Below are 7158 nucleotides of genomic sequence, written 5' to 3' on the forward strand. Positions count from 1 at the left end.
CTGCGAACTGTGCATAGCTGTTTTTGGGAGTCGGGCACGAGTACGACTCCCGAGTCCGGTCCTCCTTATGCAGACTATAATACCGCCAAACAGCTGCGAAGCGTACATGCTGTCTTTGAGCTGGCCAGTCACTGAACTTGGCGCCGGCCCTGGACCCAGTACTCGAAGAAATTGAAGAGGGTGTCCCACTTCCAGCTCAGTCGGGTTACCATGATTGGATATGCACTAGAAATTTCTTTAAAAAACGTGGACAAGAGTCGGGTGATGTGGTTAGTTGCTCAGAACAGTAAGGAGTCTGTTCAAGGAATGAAGGCCAATACTCGAAGGAGTTGGAAAACACTGTATAAATACTGTAAATAGTGAAAATACTGTAAATAGTGAAAATACTGTAAATAGTGAAAATACTGGCACGACCCAGGCCGGTGTGCTGTGACTTTGCTAATACAAAGCCCATTTCCCAAAATAGGTAATATGAATATTGTATGGAGCCAGCGGTCATTGATAACACAGGGTCAAATGGCTGTTTCAGCATGTATGTATGTGCACTTGTGTGAATTTCAAAGCCTTAAAGCCATTCAGAACAAAATTATGCAGTTTCTAGGCGAAGCAGTGCCCCAAAAGTTGCGAAGAGTATATAGCCCATGATATACAGCATGGTGGGCTTAAAGTGTTAGAAGTACAGACGTTCTGCTAATAATTAAATACGGCATGGATAAAGCGCCTATACCGCAACTGGGGATCAATCATGTGTAAAATGACACAGGCACGATCATGGAATACGTGTTGAAACGACCTGCTTCGAACCAGCCTGGGCACTGACGAAATTACTGGCTAATGACTGTTCCACATTTGAGGATATTGAGGCAAGGATCAGGTATGGTGAAAAAGCTCGCATGTTATTATTGGAATGTTTTAAGGTGCAAAATACTGCTGTAATACACAGCATCTTTACTAAGTAACGATGATCCTGAAAACATCATCGTTTTATAACGTTTTGGAATGTTGCTATGACATCAAAGTCACTGCCAGAGATGCCGCACCGGAGTTGCCGCCCGAGCGCACACCGTGCTTCACTTGTGGCTTCTTGATTTAGGTGCGTGACAGTGATGTACGATCGTTATGTGCGTACATTTTGACCCTCGCTCGTGATGTTTTTGTCTCTTTTTTCCTTGATGGCATGTGTCTTGTTTGGAGGTCCGGGTTGTATTTATGTATTTTGTATTTGTTGTTTGTATTTTGTCCGGGTTGACTTATAGGCGTTTCGAAATAGCCTGCACATATTCGCGTACATCAAGCTCAGAAACAAGAGTATTTGAAGTATTGAGAGGACATGGCTGTAAGCTGCAGGAAAGTCATTAAAATGGCTCCGTTCAAAACCCCACTCGAATGTGTCCCCCGCCCCTTTAAGTGTTAAGGATTCCAAAATTACGATGAGATGTAATTGCTGAATTTCAGGCAAGACGACTTAACTTTTACATCAAACTATGCACCTACCAAAAGAATTGATTCGCTGGAAGAGAAATATGCACGTTAACATACACAAAGCTGATATCAGGAAGGAATCAAAATTGGTAACGATTGTTGTTCAATGGTACATATATGATGGATATAACTTAGGTTAATCATGCATATTCTCTAGCCAGAATCAATTTGCTGTCATGTGAAGCGTTATGAGGAACAAAACACCAGACACGGAAACTCAAGTGAGCAGACGGGTCGTACCGGAAAATAACTCAGGCGGAAAAATGATAAGTTGTTTCGATCTTTGTTCTGAGAAATCAGTCCAGATTAACGGGTTGCACATCTTACATTTTTGCATGAGCTGCGATAAGTACCCAAACACGTAGCCCATCAGCTAGATGGGGGAAGACTTGTACACATTTGTGGCTTTGTTGGGAAAATATGTGTGAAATGCTTTACAGTGTATAAGTCCACACATTGCAATTATTGCAATGTAGGCTACTCTTCAGATGCATACCTCTTGGCAAATTACATTTGTAAGTACTGATTCATTTCAATGTCTGCGCAGTAGTTTGACAGTCATTTTTGTCCATTTCAGATATCAGTGTCGTGTGATAATATATTATGGAGGAGTTCTTTAGCACTTACGTATCGCATGATTTAAATGCACTGTGATACGCATTATTTGAAAAGGTCGCCCGCCGCTACACAATTAATTGGATGATTTTTACTAAGCAAACAGCATATCGTCACTTGTAAACCGCATTACGTTGTGAATCTTAACTACGAAGAAATTAAAGGCGGCGCAAGTAATTGCTTACAAATTGGCGACTAGATCACGAATATTAACGGTAAACAGATCGCTTTTGAAGAAAAATGACTTGGGTTGCTAGATTGAAAATGGTCTGGTGAAAATAGGAGTGGTCTGGTGAAAATATGAATGGTCGCAAGCAACATTCTTTTCTTGGTCTGTGTTTGCTACGCCTTCAGAACAGGAGAAAACGAGTATTCATATGCCTTATGATCTAATTTCATTGGCTTCATACGCCCCCATCCTGCTGGCAAGAACGTTTGTCTTCCAACCCGGGAATCAATGGGGAAAATTCCACTGCTGAAGATGTGCAAGCAAGCAACAGCTATGATTAAATAACTGAGCATAACTATTTGTGTGCTTTACGTGGAAAAGACTGACCTACGACAAACATTTTCTCAATTAGTAAACATCTCAATGCGTCACGGTTTGATTGCGTCATTGCAACATAGGACAATCATCGACGGGGGTCAATTGACGGGCCGTTATCTGAAGGTGTGCTCCGGAACGCCAGATTTCAGCAACTTGACTTTTATATCTTCTTGGCCTTATTGCCGCGACCACTGGAATGTGAGGTTTTGAATGACGTTCTTACGTCATGGATGCCGGGGTGACCTTGATCTTCGCGGGGGTGTAGCTCAGAAACTAGAGGGTTGATTTAAGCAGGGCACAACTGTGAACCGCACCAAATTATCTTCAATAAAGGGACTGTCCTCCATACAAATGTGAACCCATGTGGACATGAACAAATGTAGAGCTTATTCCATCATATCTGACGCTTCCTTCATATTTTCAAATGTGACACATTTCCTTTTAGTGCAAACGGTGTGGTATGCTGCAGGTCGTACCGGATGGAAGTGATGCTGGCTATGATCTTTTCATAATGACGCTGATGTATGCACCGGATATTTTATGCTACCACTATGTTTGGTGTGTGGATTTAGTACTGTGTGAATAAAATAGGTGTGAAGGGAAAACATAAACATAACAACTACTCATAGGTGAATAATGTGATTGGTATGCTGGCTCTGACATTCATGCAAAAAGCTTCAAAACAAGAAAAGTTTGTGTTGCGGATTACCGTTAGAATTTAATGTCACACGAATACTAACCCGCCATATCCGGATTTACGACCACCGGAATCTTCTCGCAACTAGACTTTTATCAGTAGTGAATAATGCATCAATGTATGCCTGCGAAAAGACCGCCCGTTGTCTTGACATGTGTCTCACAAATGACGCCTATGGCCATCCTTGGGCAGTGCAGGCACGTCGATTTTGTCGGGGTGTGTTACATTCAGTAGGCAAGGAAAGGTACGACTTTCAGCGCCGTACGGAAAACGGTTTATTTGTACAATGATGTAAACCAGAGAGGGGACAGAGCTTTCGCCTCAGTCGGATGAAATCAAGTTAAACCCGCCACCGCCTGAGATATCTTGCCGCGCACGACCACAGGAGGAAGAGGGGGGGGGGGGGACTAAATGTAAGCCCCTGGTGTCTCAGGATTTAATAGTCGGATGGGAACAGTTCAGCCGGAAATCACTGTCTCTGGTCAATCTCACCCATAAATTGTTAAGTTTATGACTATCACATGATTTAGACGTCACAGATCACGCAAAACACTGCGCTTCAGGGTAATTGATGCTACTGCTTACTAACACAATGTAGTATTATGTTACCGATGCTTGTTCGCAATCGCGGATTCTTTAACGACTTCAGATCTAGAAGCCGTAATTTGGGTCGAAGAGCGTTGCCATTGGTACGAAACGAAACTGCATGTGACGTTTTAGAATCATGCGACATGTTGAATGCAGAGAATAAAGTCAGGTCACCCCATCGATTCTAATATTTCTGCATTTTCGGTCCATGCGTTGTGTCGCAGTATTTAGTTTAGAAGTCACCATCAAACTGGGTTATTATCGCACGTGCGCTTAAGACGCTACTTCGGCTCAGCTCCTGTCAGGTGACCGGACGTGACTTCGGGTGGTGATCGGGTGCGATGTCATATGGCGTGGCTGATACTGACTGGGAGCCGAGTTACACAGGCAATAAATTGCATCAAAGCAGTACAGACAAGAAAGACAATTGCGAGTTGCTTCAGGTTGAAAAAGTCCCTGTCCAAGCGCTCATGCATCGCATAAAATTCAACCACCTAAGTTATGTAAATAAGAAGGCCTGTAGCTCCCGGTCTTTGAGTCATGAAAAATTGTGGTGTTGTGAATAACAGACCTCGATCACGTTATAGTCCTGCACGGAAAAAAGGCCGTAGGAAACACCGTTTGTTGAATTGCTGCTTCCTGTTCGTGTTGGAGTTTCATCTTAATGACAGACGCTCACGTTTAGATTACAGGCCGTAACTTAGCCGGGTTTTACTTCAGGGCTGAGATTCCAAACTGCCGGATTATGCAAATTTGCCAACTAAACGGAGACGCTACGATGTCAACAAAGTAATAAATAACGTGTGTCGAGAAGGGCGGCAAATCGCATTCTCGTTCCAGGGTAAAACTGCAACGACCTGTGGGTTTATGTTCGGAGGTCATCACAATCTGCTGCTGACAGTTGATCCTTGACCACGTGTCCGGAACGCTTCCCCAACCATTAATACGCGACACATGATGTTAAGTTAAGAGCGTACGTCTGTCTGTGTGTCTGTATTTTTTACCCAGACGCACAGGACAGACGGGTGCACGGACTGTGGTAAAATGCGTACACATGACGGGCTCAGCCTTCGTGACGCTGCGGCTGAAAGTCACGGCCGACCGATACCGGCCGGTCACAGCGCGTAGGAAGGCAGGGCACGCTGTAGCATTTACCTGTGGGAATCATTTTCGTACGTTCGGGAAAAGCAAGTCGTTCAAGCTCCAAGTCCTTGAGAACATGCCGCAGAGCACGAGAAAGGGTGAACATCCTCATATGGAGGCCGCTGTCAATATCCGCGAGCATCGTAAGACAAAAAAGGGATCAGGACACACTGCGCACCATTGAGGTGCGAACCAATGCACAGTGGCGGAAGGCAGTGCTGTGCCGCCGTCAACGGCGCCAGCTCTTCTCGCAGCGAACAAGGATGAACCACTTTGAATAGTATCTGTCCGTTACCCCGAGCGCGCTGAACAATGTTGCGCGGAGAATGTGTCCCAGAGATTCATAAGCGTTAAACAGCTTACAAATGCTGTGATCCGCTTGACGTTTTTGGGGCGCGAGCCAACATTGCGTCGTTGGCGGCGGGGCCGCCAACGCCAGTAGCGTCGCCTCTTGGCGCAGAGAAGCGGGACACCTTTTAAATGCCTGATGATGAACGACGTTTGAAATATCACCAGTCCCGGTAAACGCACAATGTCCCGGTCTCGGTCAGTGTACAAGCCCCGGTTTGTATAGGCGCGATGTGCAAACCATTGTGTTAAAAACTGGGCATTGCGGTCAGATGTCAGAAGCAATTTTACCGTGGATAATGATAGCTGATCCAAACTAATATGTTATGTCATTACTGTTATACGTACGGGATTGCATTAAAACTGGACATTTCAGTCGGATTTCAGTATCGGTATTTTAATGTTTTACCGTGGAAAGTGATAGCTGATCGAAACCTCCCATTTTTATCAAATATATTTTTTGCATCTCGTCTGTTTACCAGCGTCTCCTGTCGCATTGAAGACGCTTTACTGTCATGTTTATGTGATAGTATCACTGTCATTGAAAATGCCGAGCCACCCTCACTTTACCGCTCCATGAAGTCAGGCCATCTTCACACGCCGTGCCGCTGTGCTGCTCGCCGTTGCGGGCTGTATGTCTGGGGTGACGGGCCGAACCCGACCAGCTCCTATGACCGCAAGTCGGCTCCCAAGACGCACGACGGGGGTGGCGGGCCGACCCTAACCAGCTCCTATGACCGCAGGTCGGCTCCCAAGACGCACCTTCGCCACAGCTACATCCACTGTCCAGGCAGCCACCCCGCTGTCTTCGGCCACGCTCGGCCAAGTCATCGACCGCGCGGCCTACGACTACAGCAGCACCGAGGCGCTCGTGTTTTGCACCAGGATATCCGAAAAACATGGCTTCAGGTCAAACAAGAGGTGCGCGTGCTCGACAGCATGTCCAGATGATGACCGTCAGCGGCTGTTGGCGTGGGTGGATGGGCCGCTAGGTTTCCCAGATGAAGGTTTGATGAAGGTTTATTTAAATTAGCAACCACGCTCGACGGGTCAGTGACCTATTCTACCTGACCCTGCGTGACTCGGTCTGCCCAGGGGGAGTAATGGCCGAGTGGTTAACGCTCTCAGCCTCCACGTGGGGGTCCGGATTCGAATCCCGGTTGCGCTGTGGTTGCTGAGCGCTAGTATGACCGCTGCGGGTGCTGGCGCTCCAGAAAAAGGGCGTGCGAGGACGTGCGCTCTTCCCTTACAACAAAGCTGGTCTGTCCGCGGGATTAACCCAGTAGGATCGGAGCAGTGTCACCGTTTGACCCAGCCCGGCACAGTCCGTGACGTTCATGTGATCCGCTCCGTCAGGCGGACCGGCTGGCGCACAGCTTCCTCGCTGGGCCTGGAGAGGGGTGACCGGCTCGGCATCTGGGCCACCAACCTGTACGAGTGGCAGCTGACAGCAAGTACGCCGCCGCCAAGGCCGGCCTCGCCCTGGTCAGTTTCGCGGCCAGACGAGGGCCCCCGCCCGCCGGCCAGCGTCTTCCTGACGCGTCGGCCGTCCGCTACAGCAGCTGGTCCCAGCTGGACGGGGGCGCTACGGGCGGTCGTGTTTGTCTTCGCTGGGATGTAGGCTCCCCAGAACCGTCTTCAGTGGGCTCTGGCTCACGCATGTTCGTGTCAAATACGGACTGATTGGAGTGTTCCCCCGATATTAGCATTCACTGATCAGCTGGCTCAGTTGGATGTC

This window comes from Pollicipes pollicipes, unplaced genomic scaffold, assembly GCF_011947565.3.
Source record: "Pollicipes pollicipes isolate AB1234 unplaced genomic scaffold, Ppol_2.1 Scaffold_7261;HRSCAF=8764_pilon_pilon_pilon, whole genome shotgun sequence".
Classification (NCBI taxonomy): domain Eukaryota; kingdom Metazoa; phylum Arthropoda; class Thecostraca; order Pollicipedomorpha; family Pollicipedidae; genus Pollicipes; species Pollicipes pollicipes.